Source organism: Micropterus dolomieu, linkage group LG09 (genome assembly GCF_021292245.1).
Source record: "Micropterus dolomieu isolate WLL.071019.BEF.003 ecotype Adirondacks linkage group LG09, ASM2129224v1, whole genome shotgun sequence".
Lineage (NCBI taxonomy): Eukaryota > Metazoa > Chordata > Actinopteri > Centrarchiformes > Centrarchidae > Micropterus > Micropterus dolomieu.
In genome coordinates this window covers 6,202,082-6,219,602 of record NC_060158.1, presented here as the reverse complement: position 1 = coordinate 6,219,602, position 17,521 = coordinate 6,202,082, and the positions used below count along the sequence as shown (strand labels likewise).

At 40.6% G+C, this 17,521-nt stretch overlaps 1 long non-coding RNA gene across 1 annotated transcript in view; it reads right to left on the bottom strand.

Moving 5' to 3' along the window:
- Positions 1-409: 409 nt before the first annotated feature.
- Positions 410-17,521, bottom strand: part of LOC123976714 — a 39,507-nt gene continuing 22,395 nt past the window's right edge. Inside the window, exon 4 of the long non-coding RNA XR_006826415.1 lies at positions 410-1,009. This is a non-coding gene — a long non-coding RNA (uncharacterized LOC123976714). The remainder of the gene's footprint in view (positions 1,010-17,521) is intronic.

The window sequence follows — 17,521 nt, the reverse complement described above, 5'->3', positions numbered from 1 at the left end:
CTTGTTCTAATGAGGACAGTCTCATTCTCAGCTTGACAAAAACATTCATTAAAATCACATGCTTCAGTGGGAACAAAAACTATGTGGATCTGAAATCATTATTTAGTTTGGTCTTAATCTCATATGAGCTTAATGGTTCTGGCATTGAGGTGCAGTCAAGATAAACTTGATGCCACCCCCCTGTAACTTCAGCTAAGAATGATGGACTTGCTTGCACTCTCTGATGTAATTTACCTTCTGTGGTGTTAATACCAACAAAAATCTTCTGAACATCATTCAGAAACTGACATGTCTTGTTTTGTCAACCTGTCGAAGAATGACTGTTACGACCCCCTGTTGGTCTAGGGGAGTGGGGGCCATAAACATATAGGCAAAACTGGTATAGATCTTAAAAAGGTAACTTTTATTTGGTAACCGGGGATGCAGACAGGTAACAACAAACAAAAGGAGGGTGGATGAGGGTGCTGTGAAAATAACAAACCAAGTTAAAATAAAGACGTCCTCAAAAGGAGGACTGTACCTAACTATATATTTAAAGAGAGTTAATTCTTACAACAAAACACAAAGAGCACAGCACCCACTACACCTGATGAAAACTAACACAAGATACTACGTGTGGCGGTCAGTGTGGACTCTGGCCCTAACTCCACCCTTTTGTTAAGCACAAGCTGGTGAATGCACGCAAACCAAAAATACTCAAAAGATACTGTGATTACCGGCTACTAAACATAACCACCAATAGACTACCACAGACCTAAGGGAATTTCTCCACTAAACACAATGCAGAGCTAACTAACAAGATACCCAGTCAATACAAGCGGCACACAAGTCAATTGGCTGTGACAAGCTGCCTCGAGCAGCTGGTGGGCTCTCCTTATGAGCAGGAGGTAATCCCGATGTGGTGACCAGCCATTGGTTGAGCGGGAACAGAGGGAACCAACAGGTGGGACTGAAGTCAGCACCCCAGAAACCAGGAAGTAGGTGGGTCTTCATTCCACAGGGACACAGCCTACTTGGTAGAGGTGAGACAGAAAAAGGGGAAACACAAAGGTGACAGCGACAGCCGTGACAATGACAAACTGCTGCCTCTTACAAACTCTTGCATCTTAAATGTTTTTCTTGTGGCATGATGGTATTCTGTTGTCATTATTACTGTAACAAAAAAACAGTTTGATGGCTCAGATTCATATTTTTTTTAGGTTTTTATATTATATATTTTTATATTATATATATTTATTATTAGTTATTTAGTTACCAAATTGAGATTTCTCGTAGTTGTTCAGTATCACCAAAAGGTCAGGCCTTTGTGTAACTTTAAAACTGGTTCACTTTCCCAGTGGCTGGCTTTTTATTGTTTGTTTGTTTTTACATTTTCTAGTTTTCTATGGATTGGTATAGTCAGATATTCACAGAACATCACAGAGGCCAGTTATGTAGCCAATACATAAGTTTACTGCAACTGATCTGACCTTATTATTATTATACATGTGACGTTCAACCTTTAAAAAAAATAAATTAAAAAAAACATACTTTATATATTTGTAACCATCACACAGCTGACAGATAATCTCTTTTGGCAATGAAATGCAAAAAGGCCACATAAATGCAATTTGGGGGGAATTGGCGTGACATAAATAATGAGTAAGCCCTGGCTCCAGGCCTGTTTGGCCCTGTAGAGGAAACTGAGCAAATGAATTCCTCCTGCTGTAATGAATGATGTTGTAAACAAAATCAGAATCACTTTATATCACTTCATATGCCAAGCACTTCTAGGTTACATTGATGCAGAGATTCACCCTGGACTGGTTGTTTACAGTAGATATATAGTACACAGTATAGAGACATACTTAATACAAAGAAAACTGGTTCTTTCCAATTGAAAACAAACAGTTAAAGAGGTCGTATTATGCTTTTTAGCTTTTTCCCTTTTCTTTATCCTTGTGTGCATGCAATAGGTTTGCAAAGTGAAAAAGCCAAAAGTCCACCCCAAAGGCAGTTACCATCTCCAACAGAAAACACTGCTGTGAACTGCCTGAAAACAGTAGCACTAGTCACCCACGTCGACAAAAACACTGGTGGAGAAACACACTGAGCTGCAGCATACAGTTACAAGACGTCCGCCCTGCTGCCTCCCCTACACTCAACTTCCCTAACAAACATTAGATTTGACCCGCCCTAATCTGTTTAGGATTGGACAGTAGTCCTTAACTAGGTGCAACTCCCAACAAAGATCAAATAAAAGTGGGATGCTTCACTTGGTAGCTTAATGTGAGCAGTCAACACACAGGGTGCAAATAGCTGAAGCAATATGCAGTATGACAAAATATTTTGTTTTATGAAAATTAAACCATATAAACCCAGTACAACCTCTAAATAAAATCATGAACCTGAAACGACTTAGACACAATACTAGATATATCCATCTACTTAGAGAAAATATTATTCTCCTTTACATTTCCCTTAAAGTTTCAAGTCAGCAGGCTTTCAAAAGGCTTTAAATAATTCATCCAATAATTCATATCTCACCACTGTGTGCTTCCTCACTCCCAGAGGCGGCAGATGTTTAAACCAGTGGTTCACAACCTAAGGGTTCCACCCGCCCCAAAGGGGTTGCAAGCTAAATCTAGGAGGTTTCTAAAACCTTGGGCAGTTTCACCTATTCATGCTTCTGAAATGTATTTTAATTAAATTATTAACAATCATTGAAGAGAAATTTACACTTTAGTTGAACTGCTCACAACTCAGATGAGAGGGTCAAAAGTGCACATTTCTTTTGAAGCAAGTGCTTACAAGCTAAAAGGGTTGGGAACTACTGGTTTAAACAGACTGAAAGTATAGAGATCACACTCTTTTCTTTGTCATAAATCAGTGATGCCTTGAGCAAAGTAGTGAACCCCCCAATAATAGTGTACTGAACTGCTCGGCTCAGTCTGCAGCTGCACTGCAGGTGTGAGTATGTTAAACTGTCCTGTAAGAAAGACCTAAAATAAACCGTTCCATCAGTTGTCCACTAGCTGTAGATGTTTGGTTTACTGAGTTGCTTCCTTTCTGTCCCACGCACACAAATCATCTGTTCATCCATCTCTCTATATTCATGCTTTTGCCTTGTAAACAGATTGGACTGGGCTGTCGCTCTGGCCTTGGCTCTTCAATCACCTCTCCTCTCCTCCTGCCTTCACCTCTCCCCTTCCACCATCCATCCATTCTTTTATCTCACCCTCCATCCCTCTTGCCTTTCTGTCCCACCCCCTGTCATTGCAGAGAGCAATGTAAATCAAGTCGTACCTCAGTGACAGCCGGTCAGCCCGAACACCTACTGATTTATTTACTTCAGTATGCCTCTGATCCACTGTTGGATCCAAACTAACTTGCATTAGCTCTAACTCAATCAACTCTACATATGCACACACATGTCTGCACAGAACACTTAAGGGCAAACACACTCACATTTTGTTTAGCTGCATTAGAAGAGCTGGAAGCAGGTCTGTAAGAGCTTTCTCCCAAATTATTTTCTCCACAACCAGCCCATGAATTTTATATGCAGCACTCTCATTGCTCACGTACCCTCATTTCATTCTTGTAGCTATAAGCCAATAAGGACTTGCATGCACATGCACACACACACCATATGTACACATGTGCTTGCGCCCACACACAGGTGGTATGTTTGATTTGTGTGGATATAGATTGGTATGTTTTTATAGTGGAAACAAGGTGGTGGGGGAGGGGATGGATGGATGGATAAAAAGACAGAGCAAGGGGGCTGCCTCTTGGTAGATAATCTTTCAGTCTCTAAACACAGTGGAACAGAGGGCAAGAGGTGCCTGTCAATCATTGCAAGGAGTCCCCACTGAGGTAACCCAGCTTATGGGTTTGTTGAGGGACGGGGTAGTTACATGAGGTGGGTCAACAGAGACCAATACACTCAGAGAATACTTCTTTCTCAGAGGAATAGCTTATGCTTTTAGGGATGGGGCAACGAAAGGAAAAGGCTCACACACGTATTCACTAAGTCCCCAAATGTTTTTATATATTATTTACTTAGCTAACTAACTGATCAATTAAATTTTCTGCCAATCCATTTCAAAATGTTATCACACAAGGGATAAAACTTTGGGGGGAAAATACAGAACACTATCCTGATTTATTTATTTAATCATTGTCCTAAAAGTTGTCATATTCAAATATAGTTAGTGTAAAAATAGTGGAATCAGTAAAATATCCACAATTCTTAAAAAAAAATATTGTAGTGTAATCTTACCCCCTGAGTGATAAAATTTCCCAGAAACAAGACTAAAAGTCTTGCTTGCCAGACCAACACTGCCATTGTGCCACGACATCAGTGTGTCTGCAACCCATTGAAACTCGTGCTGAATTGCAGAGAACCTTTCTGCAAAACCCAAACACAGCGTGAGTTTGGCCCTGTAGTTGTATCTCAGCAGTTTTCCAAACTTGTCTTTGAGCAGGTCCAAATAAACAAGCCGAACGTATCCATCACAGCTCTCCAAACAGCGTTTACAGCATGTTCACAGATTTTGGTAGGCAAGCTGTAGCAAGGTAGCACACAGACTTCTGACTTGCACCAGAGAAATGTGGAACAAATTGATGGACACTTCTATGTTTTCTGGAGCCGTATAAAAGGTGGAAGTACCAACTCCAACAGCTTGGCAGCAGGCTGACATGGAGCTATGGAGGATTACAACTGCGTGTTCGATGATCCTTCAAACATCAGGGGTTGTTTTAACCAACACATGTGGGTGGACAGGGACTCCATTTTCATTTTAAGGAAACCCATTTTTGAGTGGTCTCCGTTGACTGGTCAAAATAAGGGAACAGGGTATTTGGCATGGCAGATGGTATGTTTGAAATCCACAGCACTGAGTAAGAGGAATGTGCTGTGCCAAGTTTTTGTGGTAGTTTTTTCAGAGAGTTGAGTCTTTCATGTTGCCTGGTTTAATGCTGCCTTCAAGTCATCCTGGTAAGCTCCTAGTTGAGACTTCTGAAGTGGTAAATTCGACGTGTCACATTCAAGTGCATTTAGTTGGAAAGACAGCTTCCTAAGCAACATTAGTAAACTGAAGCCTCTGAGTCTCTTATCAACAGCAAGTGACATCTAAGCCCCACATGTGACAAGTGAGAAGTTAAGTGAAATTTAAATTTATCAATATACAATACTATACTTACTATTCATAGATATAATACGAAGAATAAAGCACATTATAAGAACACCAAAAGGCATCTAAAAAGCATCTCTGTACCTTTGCTTTTGTTTGTTTTTTGAACTTTTTATGACTTTATGAATATTACTTTAATAATACTGTATGCCCAGGACCCTTTTCATCAACAGCAAATATAAAAACTAGAGCAATGACATCGGTTATTTAGAGTTAAGGAAGGCTATATATGTGTTACATTTTTAATGGTCTCATCCAATAAAAAGCAATGGGAAACATGTTTTTGCACTTGTTAGTTCCTTTTGCCACTAAGAACAAATTTCTTTTAACTGACCATCCTTTTTTTTTTTATTATTCCATATGTTGTTCCAGAAGGCATGGACAAACAACATATTTTCCTGTTATACATATTTTGGAGGACTTCTTGTGAGCTATGTACATCTACTGTAATTTAATTTCCAATGAAATCACAACCTAAAATGTGCTTAACCAAAAAGTGGAGAAAACCATTAAAGGGTTAACGAGAATATGAGCTCAGCAATACAGTCTGTATGAAATTATATTTGCAAATAACTCTTTTGGTTCTTTTTAACCTGGTTTGAGTGATAACTGACAGTTTCCACAAAGCACCAGTGTCAGAAAAGCTGACATTTCCGCATCCAAGGGATACAGTAATGGCCTTTTAAATACCTTCCTACAGTGGCCACATCCTTCTGTTTTTGTTAATGATCACAATGACTTATCAACCATGTCTTTCAGTACAGAGCTTTGTACAAATGCTTAGTGAGAAGGGCAAGGTTTTGTCGTGTCAATGATTAAGATGAAGACAAGGAGAAGAAGGGGGAGAAACAAAGAGAAAAAGAAAGTCTGAATGTGGAGAGGCAAATTATGTGAAAACTCCATTCTCTAAAGGAGCCTAAACTCAGCTACTGTGGTGTGAATAAGTGTTTGCCCCTTCCTGATTTCTTGTTTATTTCTTCTTCTTCTTTTTTTGTATGTTTGTCATACTGAAATGTTTCAAATCATCAAACAAATTGAAATATTAGACAAAGATAACACAGGTAAATACAAAATGCAGTTTTTAAATGAAGGTTTTTATTATTAAGGGGGAAAATCCAAACCTACATGGCCCTGTGTGAAAAAGTGATTTCCCCCTAAACCTAATAACTAGTTGGGCCACCCTTAGCAGCAACAACTGCAATCAAGCATGTGCTATAACTGGCAATGAGCCTTTTAAAGCGCTGTGGAGGAATTTTGGCCCACTCATCTTTGCAGAATTGTTGTAATTCAGCCACAATGGAGGGTTTTCGAGCCTTAAACGCTTTTTTAAGGTCATGCCACAACATCTCAATCGGATTCAGGTCAGGACTTTGACTAGGCCACTCCAAAGTCTTCATTTTGTTTTTCTTAAGCCATTCAGTGGCGGACTTGCTGGTGTGTTTTGGATCATTGTCCTGCAGCAGAACCCAGGTGCACCCTAGCTTAAGGTCACAAACAGATGGCCAGGATCTTTTGGTAGACAGCAGAGTTCATGGTTCCATTTACCACAGCAAGTCTTCCAGGTCCTGAAGCACCAAAAAAAGCCCCAGACCATTACACTACAACCACCATATATTACTGTTGGTATGATGTTCTTTTTTGAAATGCTGCGTTACTTTTACGCCAGATGTAAATGGGACACACACACCTTTCAAAAAGTTAAACTTTTGTCTCATCAGTCCACAGAGTATTTTCCCAAAAGTCTTGGGGATCATCAAGATTTTTTCTGGCAAAACTGAGACAAGCATTTATATTCTTTTTGCTCAGCAGTGGTTTTCGTCTTGGACCTCTGCCATGCCGGCCATTTTTGCCCAGTCTCTTTCTTATGGTGGAGTCATGAACACTGACCTTAACTGAGGCAAGTGAAGCTTGCAGTTCTTTGGATGTTGTTGTGGTTTTTTTTGTGTCCTCTTGGATGAGTCGTTGCTGCGCTCTTGGGGTAATTTTGGTCGGCCGACCACTCCTGGGAAGGTTCACCACTGTTAAGTGTTTTCACCATTTGTGAATAAAGGCTCTCACTGTGGTTCGCTGGAGTCCCAAAGATTTAGAAATGGCTTTATAACTTTTTCCAGACTGATAAATCTCAGTTCCTCCGTTTCTCATTTGTTCCTGAATTTCTTTGGATCGCAGCACAATTTCTAGCTTTTGAGCATCTTTTGGTCCACTTCACTTTGTCAGGCAGGACCTATTTAAGTGATGATCTTGATTGAGAACTTTCCAAAGATGTGATTAACCACAGTTGATTTATGTTTTAACAGGGGGGAAATAACTTTTTCACACACAGCCATGTAGGTTTGGATGTTTTTCCCCATAATATTAAAAACGTTCATTTTAGATATTTGATGATCTGAAACATTTCAGTGTGACAAACATGCAAATAAACAAGAAATCAGGAAGGGGGCAAACACTTTTTCACACCACTGTATGCAGTAAGGAGAATCCTTTCTGGGACTTGTTTGAAAAAGTCTCAGAGTGAAACATCTCACTTTTAAAACTTTCTCACTTTTTCATCACTTATGGAATAACACTGTGCAATAAAACTCCACCAGAGGCACCAGAGAGATGATATCTTGCCAGAACCTGAAACAAGCAAACAGCAACATGTACTGTATGTGTGAGCTGGTGAGGGGTTTCATTAAATTTGTAACAACTGGCTTTAATTCCTACGTATCTCTCAAATCATCTGAAAATATACTTGGTAAATCAAGATCCCAGTCACTCAAGAGATATCTCAGTCCTTCTGAGTAAAGCCACATCAGATTGAACAGAACGAAGACTGTTTGCTGCCATCAGTCAAACTCAACTGAGGGTCAGACTTATCGCGCACAGCATCTTGCCTGGTGGGATGAGGGTTAAAAGGAAACTTGTTCTAAAATTATGTTTTACCTCCGCTTCGGGGTAAGGTCAAGCTCCTTAGATTAGGGTGAACGTGTGCAGCTCATGTGGGTGGTAGTGTGCGTGTCTGAAGGAAGCAGTAGGAGGAGGTGTGGGTCCCTCACAGAGCGAATGAATGAGCAAGGCACCAGAAACAAGTGATTACCTGCCTCCAGGGCCTGTTGTAAAATGTCACCCCTCTGAGAAATGGGTCTGTGTTGGGTGACCTATAAACTCTGACATCATACACTGTTCCATGTTTATTTTTTTCTGAAATGAGGAATCAGGGGCTCATGCCTCAAACTCAAATAACAAAGCTGGTACTCCTGCCTCAATCATACACTCTCAACTTCATGTTTTACAGTTTAAACATTTAGTAATGTATATGTATGTAATAATAATACATAATTGAACTGCTAACTTAAGAGCCTCATAATAAATGCAGCATAAAGCATAAAAGCAGAAGACCTTCACTAATGTTACAATTAACAGTAAAAGTTCTGAGGTTTACCTCTTCAGGCCTCCCTTGAAAATTATTCAAATGAAACAATAACAGTAAAAACTAGGGCTAGGGCTGTACGATTTGGAGAAAAATTCATATTGCGATTACTGTGGACAATATTGGGATTTGCAATTTGATTATAATGGACCAAATGGTACAATGAGTCTACTTACTTGATTATCAAGGGAAATGCACAAAATACTGACATTTTTAGATGTGTATTTTTCAACTTGAACAAAGTTAAACGATAAACAATAACTAGTAAAACATAACAAGGGGAGTGTGTTGCTCTCAGGAGGAGGTGGCCAGAAGGAGCAAATATTGGCACACCGGCACCAGCTAAATAGACATCTGTCCACTGAAGAGACAATATCCACAATCTGCAGGATGAACTAGTATACATGAGTGTATTAGTATAATATTATAACATTAAAGAGTATAATGTTTAGTTAATAGTATACTATTAGTATAATGTTAATATATTACTATATTCATTGTAATTTCATATAACTGTGATATACTAAAGTGACACGTGAACAACAAAAGGCACCGATATAGCTGTTAAATGGCTAGTTAGGTAAAACCAAACCTTCCTTATCTCTTCCCAGTTTTCTTCCATCTTACCGCTTCAGCTGCCGACGACGACTCTGTCTCTATCACAGAGATTGGAGAGCGACCAGCCTACCGGCATTTCTCTCGGTGCTCCGGTGGGCAGTGGCGAGTCCGACTATGTTTTAAATGATTAGCAGCGAGGCGGGGAGGGGGGTTACGAAAGGTTGTTCTCTTTGATGTTACTCACACGCTGCTCATAAATAATTTTTCTGATTGCACGCAGGCATATCTGTTTTTAGGGGCACACACTGCAGCGCACACAGAGAATAGAGAGTCACACACACCTTTTCTGTTTAATTAAATTTCAACCTTTGTGCAGTTATGTAATCCCACTTGACAACATCATGATTGTGATTGCGATTAGATTAATCGTGTGTTGAAGAAATACAAGCATGCTTCAGTCAGTCGTCCAGTCTTCCACTCTTCAGGTCCAAGATGGGATCAAACCAAATTTAAGTTTGTAACAAATTATATTTACTGTTGCAAATAAGCAGTATACGAATGTAATCTCAGGAGACAGGATTGCATGATAAGGTAGACCCCTGCTGTTCACAAGAACCAAAGCTGTGTCTTGTTGGTATGAAACATACTCTGTATTTACCAACATATGGTTTAAACTTCATATATGAAATTGGACATGAAAAATCTCCTCGTCAGCATGAGCCATTACACTGAGTTTATTTTTGTTGGCATAAAGAGTGCAATTTTACTTTTACAGTTTAAACTTGAGATAATCCTGATTTTTAAAAAAATTAAGCTACACAAAATACACATGACCCTTAAATGAAAACAAAAGAAATGGCTGCAAATAAAAAAGGTAAGACTGATTTGTAGGGGTTGTGGCTAATGGGACATATTGGAATCTAAAATTAAAAATATCCTCCTTCCTTCTGTTTTGTGTTGAATTTAAAGATTTTGTCCCTATATTTTAGCATTGTCTTCAGGTCATTATATTCAACTCAGGTCTGAGATGGAGTCGAATTATTTGACTTATGTGGCATACATATGTTAACAGGGCCTAATCACCACCCTGCTGTGAGAAGGTTGACCCCCGCTGTTCATAACCACCTCTCACAAGAGTCTTGCATATAGAAAACGTGCCCGAAATCTGCAATGCCATACCAACGTCAACCTGTACATCACATTCTCCTCCTCTTTATATCCTTAGGTGTCAAATGTATATCACCCTGAAACAAAAGTATTCAATGACTGTAACTCAGGAGGTAGAGTGTGACGCCCACTAATCAGAAGATCAGCAGTTTGATCCTGGGATCCTCCAGTCTGCATGTTGAGGTGTCCTTGGGCAAGATAAGGAGTGTGTGTGTGTGTGTGTGGGAATGATTTGTTTCTGTTTCAGGTGAGCAGTTGGCCTCTGCCATCAGTGTATGAATAGGGTTAATGTGATGTAGTATAAAGCGCTTTGAGTGGTCGGAAAACTAGAAAGTACAGTCCATTTAACATTTAATTCCTCACCCCTAGCCCAGGCTTTCAAAGGCATATAGACCCCCTGATATCAGAATTATGTCCTTTGATTATTTCCTAATCAGGCCAAAGTAATTAGAATAATATCTGATTGTGATTTTGAAGTGGCAAAAATAACCTTTACAAATATAAAACAAGCAACTCTGGAAATCACACAACCTCACTTACACATGTAAACAGATTTGATTGACCGGCTCAAATAGCACTGCTTGATTTTCAATCGCCTGAGGAAACATCTAATGTTACTCTGTGTGAGTAATTGGTGATTAAACTGATTAAACACACAATTTCACTGTTGAAGCACAGGGTGAGAAACAGTCTCTGATCTCAATATGGGGTCACATCATGAAAAAGAACACCCTTTTCACCCCAGGTTTAATCCTTTCTTGCTGCCACAACCTCCCCCTTGCACTCCCCCAGCCTCAGCTTCCATCCTCCATCCTCTTTACTCTCTTTCATTTTTCCTGAGAGCCCAGTCAAATGCCTCTTTCTCAATACTACCACAAGGCTATCTGCTTGCCCTTATCTATTCATCTCTCCAGCTCCAGCCTTCGGTTCTGGCCTGAGCCACACATACACATGATGTGTTTTGGCCCTTTGACACCAAATATGAAGAGATCCCAACCTAAACCCTGTTCTGGGCCTCTGTCTCTTCCTCAGGCTGTGGCTTTTCTCTGTCCCATTGGAGGTAAGCTCTAGTCTATCATGAATTTAAACTACTGTTCTTGCCTCTCGTCTTAAAGCTGCGATGACTCCTCAGTACGAGAGGTTACTACACTATAGGAGCTTTTGCAAGAATTAGTCACCTCTTAACTAACACACTCAGTCTAAATACTCCATCTGTCTGGACAGAGATCTTGCTGGTTGCTAGTATTAAGTGTTTCACTGTAGGCTTAGAAATACCATAGATTTTTTGATAATGTACTTTGCACTAACGCCTGAGGTTGCCTCAGGCCAGCTTTTTAAAGGGTAGCAGTGTTATTTCCAATGCATTATTTCCTAGTATCTTATAGATGACCTGGAACACCTCCAGCAGTTAACAGCTGATGGCTGGCTGGAAATCCTTTTAAAACACACTCACACACTCTCTCTCTTTACCCAACAGCTGTGCTTTCAGCCACCAATGATTTTTCTTTTATTTCACCTTCCATATATTTTTGTTATAATAAAACTGAATAAGTTACACATTGTTGGGGACTCCTTTACATCTTGTCCCTTGAGCCAAGGAAACTTTCATATCTTTACATGCCCCAGAGGACACATTTTGATGGTGAACAGATGTTGATACAACTTGCGAATAAATTTAGCACAAAATTATGAGACCAGAGAGAGAGAGACAGAGAGAGAGAGAGAGAGAGACTATGTGTGAAGGCACTCTGAGCTGCTACCTATAATGTTTAGTGTGTTGTAGTCAGGAACTAAACATCTTCCTGATACTCAAAATATTTTACTGTTATTTACAGTAGAAATTGTCTTTTGCAGTGTGATGCAACTTTGCAAAACAGTATTTGTAATGGATTTGCTTTACTGCATCTAATAACACATTTGAGTTGGCTTCTTTGCTTTTTTTGGTCAAAGGTTCATTCTTTAGGACAACAAGATGATTAACATGACAGTAGAAAATACAAAAACAAAACAAAATGATGATTATCCTTTCTTACTTTTCTCTAACTATTGCTTTTATTCTTGTGAGATGAGACAGTTTTACCTCTAAGGAGGTTAAAATTACTTTGGTTCAGATGCTTAAAGCCAATTTCCTTCCACCTGTTTTATTCCTGTTTTGACTGGAAGTGCTAAATTCAAAAAAAGTGTAAATATTATTATTATTATTATTATTATTATTATTAATTATACACGTTGTTACACTTGGCTGAGGCGAAAAAGTTGGCATGCTGAAAAAAAGAGAAGCTGTTGTAACCGTACATATAACATACGCTTCAAATACCACTTAATGTTACGTTATCTGCTTTTGCTTCTTCTTCTGTAGCTCAAAAGCACCGGTGATAGGGCAAAAAAATAAAGAACTAAAAAAGTGGAGATGTTTGGTACATGTCCATCACATCCCTGAAACCATATGGCTGGTAAAAACACAAGTCTCACATGGATCAGAAAAGATTAATTCATTTATGTTGTGTAAAAAAAAAAGCCAAATAAAAAAGCCTTTCCTCAACATTTTTATTTTCAGCAAAAACAGACACCAATTACAGTAGTTTCACCGGAGACGGTCAGATAGCGATGCAAAACAGAATCCCATTCTTTTACCACAACAGAGACCCGAGTTCACAGGCCAGCATGTAACAAATGATTTTCAGCTTCTTTTCTACCTCCTTCATAGCTCTGTTTCCAAACATTGGTCATGCATTTGTTCCATCTGCACCTGGTTCAGTAGGAAATCCCAAAAAGCCAAGTGGCTGCCGTAGATTGACTATGCAGCTGGTGAGCAGGGCCAAGACGGCTGCCTGACTGTACACTGCTCTACCCTACTGTGGCCTTGGCATGCTGATTATGCCATCTCACCCGCACCTGGCCTTGTGGAAAGTCCCGGAGGGCAGAAGACTAAACTGTCTTCTGGTGACATGGTATCAAATGCTGCCTGTGCATTGCCATTCTCATTCTCTCCCTCACTCAGCTAATGTCTTCCTCCCCCTCTGCCTGACGGCGCACACTTTTGCTAACATACACACACACACACACACACACACCCCGCAGGCAGTCTGATACAGAGAGCAGCGCGCGCACACACACACACACACACACACACACACACACACACACACACACAAACCATATTAGGTAGGAGGCAGCACTGAAATGCCATTAGGTAGCCCAAATATGTACTACTGATATGACCCTGATAGTTTGGGTGAGTATGAGTGCATTTCCTCTGCTGTGTTCGTCTTCCCTGCCTTAGGGTGGTGCTGTTCTGCGTTTTCCCAATTTGAGTTGCAGGTAAGTGGACGGCTGATTTGACTGGAGGCACCTATTTCAAAAGAACATCTGCAAATGACGTGAGGTCTCCTCCTTTTTCCTGCCACCCTCCTGCCTTCACACTACGTCACATTCACCCCATTCATACATTGAGGCAGAGGCTAAGGTGCCATCTGCCATCAGAAAAGAAATACACATTCACACACTGATGGAACAACCATCAGGAGCAACTTGGGGCTCAGTATCTTGCCCAAGGACCCTTCAACATGCAGACTGGGAAAGCCTGGGATCAAACCACCGACCTTCTGATAAATGGACGACTGCTCTCCCCCCGAGCCACAGGTTTCCTGTAGGTCAGGAATACCAATTATACACCTGTGGACTGTTTGGCAATTTCGCTTGAAAAATTCCTTAAATGTTTGTTTAATTATCAACGTAGTGTCATTTCAAAAAAAATTCAGTTGATCAATGAATGGATTAATCATCAAATCATTTCAGATCTAACAGATGTAATATTTTATTATGAGGAAATTTCAGAAATCTGCTTGAAACTTGCACATCAATGTAACAGAAACAGCTAAAGACAGATGCAACCTGTGATGAGGAGTTTGAGCAGACATTGCTTCATCTTAAAATGTCACAAGACAATCACCATGCTCTGCTGCAGCCCCAAGCCCCTGCAACGGTTGCCATGCCTCCCTCCCTCTGACGCAGGGCCGCGTGAGAGACCGTCCCTGTGGCCAGGGGCCTGGGAAGTCAGATTGATTAAACAAGCTGCTGGCATAATGTGATCATGTATCAGTCAGCCCACACGTTTAGCTCCATAATTCTTTCTTCACGGCAGCCTGTCTCCTCTGTAGCTTTGGCCTTTTGAAGTTGAGATCTCACAAATCCCCCCCTCCCCTCCCCTCCCTCCACTTCTATCCTCCTCCACATCCAACCGTCCATTCTTCCCGCTCCATCAGCCTCATCCCATGACTTCTTCTGTCCATCCCGGGCCTCCAGCACTCCTTCGCCCTTAATAACTCTTCTCACACTGTCCGTCCTGACCTCCAGCGTTACTTCGCCCTCGATAACTCCCCTTTCCCCATCCGTTCGTCCCTCTCACACTGTTTCCTCCCATCATTAGGCGTTGTACCCAGCTCCCTTCCCCTCCTCTATCAGCTGGCTGTGAAGCTGAGTGTTGCTTTGCTAATGGCACTCCAAGGGAGCGCGGAGATATTACTGTTGGCTTTAATTAAAGACATTAAAGGGCTGGAAAGACACAGAGCCCCCGGGATGATGTGTTCTTTTCTCACACCTCCCGAAATACCTCTCTCGTCTCTTCTCCCTCCATCACTTTTCCTTCTCTCCCCTTTGCTGTTGCTCACTTGATTCTTTTATTCTTGTGTTGAATCACCACATCCCCTTTTCTCCCCTTACGCCTACTTTCACTTCTTTCCTGTTTTCCTCTGATGTATATTTCTTTCTTTCTTACTTGCCCCCACTCTCATATTTTTTATTTCTCTTGCATCAGTCTTTCCTCTCCATCATTACCTCCCTCTCTGTCAACATCTCCTCTTCCCCTCTCTACTCAGAACATTTTACCCTCCCCTGCCTCCTTCTTGGCACCTGATGACTTGTGAATATCTTCATTCGTTTTCAAGCCTGGAAATTTGTTTACCATTAATTAGTGTTTTTCTTGTGAGTTTGATTTACATCACAAGACTGTTGCTGGTTTTCAGAAACCTGTGTGACTGTGTGTTCATTTTAGCTGGCAGAGGGTGAGCAACACTAATTTATATTTAGATACTGGCACAGATTTTAAAACTGAGTGGTTTGTATGCATTTCCTCTATACAAGCTTATAGACCAAACAGCCTCCTTTACTTATTTCAGTGTGTGTGTGTGTGCGTGTGTGTGTGTGTGTGTGTGTGTGTGTGTGTGTGTGTGTGTGTGTGTGTGTGTGTGTTGGACATTTCAAGCTAAAATACTATTTGAGAGTCACTGGGAACTATTCTACCATTATTTTAAAGATAGTCTGCCATTGCTGTGTCGTGTTATTGTTAGTAGGGCAAGGTGTCAGTCATAAGAGTGATGTCGAAATTTGATGCACTGCTTTTAATGCTAAATTTACAAGAACACATAATATATTAAGAATTGGTTGCAAATTCCATATTGCCCCTATCAAGACTCACAAATGTTTAACTTTACAATGAAGAAGCAGTTACCAACATCTAAAGTTAATTGTTCACAGGAGGTAATATCAAGCAGATGTATCCACATTTATATGATCAGCTGATAATGTTGGTGTTCTTCTGTTTTATTGTCACATAGCTGCAGGAGCATAAAAGCTGAACTGATCAAGGGACTCAAAATGTTAATAGCCCAGTCAGTTATTCCTGGCTGGGCTCTGGCAAATTCAAACTCTTTTGTCTACTAACATTATAAAATTAACATAGAAACTACATCTAAAAAACAGGAGGTTCCTGCTGTTTTAATGCAGGCCCTATGCTATGAATTCACATCATCAATATTTAATACATAAGTAAAGATGGGTGAACTGTACACTGCAAAAGAGCTGCAACACAGAAATAGCTGTGAGCAAGTACAGCCAATTTGTGCAGCGTGATGTTACAACTGTAAAGGCTTAGTGACATTGTGACATTAACACATTCTGAAGGCCTGTACCTACTGTTACTCAATTGTGTTAATCTACTACACTTTTTTTTTTTCTTTGCTCCATTTTGGCCTGCTGGATTCCAACCGGGACATTACAGTTAACTGCAACACATCCACACAGAAAATGTGTAGAACACAATGCAAATGAAGTAAAATGTGCTAATCAGTTGCAGATGACAGTGTATTGGTGGGTGGCAGTGAACAAGGCTGTCCAGAAATGTCTACAAATTCCACAAAGCAGCAAGAAAAGCTAAATGTAGCACTTCTTTTTGGTTGTAAATCCACCATTTTGTCTGTGGAAACAGCAGATTTGATTCCATTTTGAGTGTATTGCCAGCTTTATTGTGTGTAAATGTAACAAAAAATTGAGCCTAACAGAAGCAAGTGTATTTCTTTGTGTATATGTGTTGGAGGAAGTTTGTGACTGAATACCAACACCAACTTATTAACACAAGCACACAAAAACTCCAAGGTGGTTTCATTCAAGACTTGTGCACTGCTGGACACACATACAAACAGACACAGGCACACACATGCACCCCTTTGCCAGGAAAGTTGTGCACTTCAAGGCGTTGATTAGTCTGGCTGGTGGTGCTTTCCTGCATCTCCATTTAGTCATTATGGAAGGCACATCTGCTCTGTATGAGCTGGCTCCTGTTTATATCCCCATTATAGACCCACAATGTACACACACACACACACACACACACACACACACACCTTGACAGACCTGAAAGCAGACATGTAGGCACGTACACACACACGCAGACATTCCCGCAAGCTGATGTCTACACAGACACACACACATACATACATGCACTTGCAAACCCACACACCTCAAGGAGAATCACAATGGGAGAGAGGCACTTTCCGATCATCTCACATCAGCTCAACAACCCTCCATAAATAGAAAAACCGGCTCAGCACCGCAGGGAGGGAAACAACATTTGGAGAACAGATTAAAGTGGGGCGTTGTGGGGTGGAGGTGTGTGCGCAAGCATGTGTGTGGTATTGTTTCGTAGTAGTCATGTATTACCTTGTGCACATTCATCAAAAGAGGTTCCTGGGTCAAAGAGTGACAAAACACTCCACGTTCATTTCCTAATACACGATATAAGCTACTGTATGAGTCCTGTAAAACTACTTGTATCATTGTTATCTCCCGTGTGTGTGTGTGTGTGTGTGTGTGCATGTGTGTGTGTGTGTGCAGCTTCCAGATGTGACAACAAGTTGACCTTCTCCTCACTGAC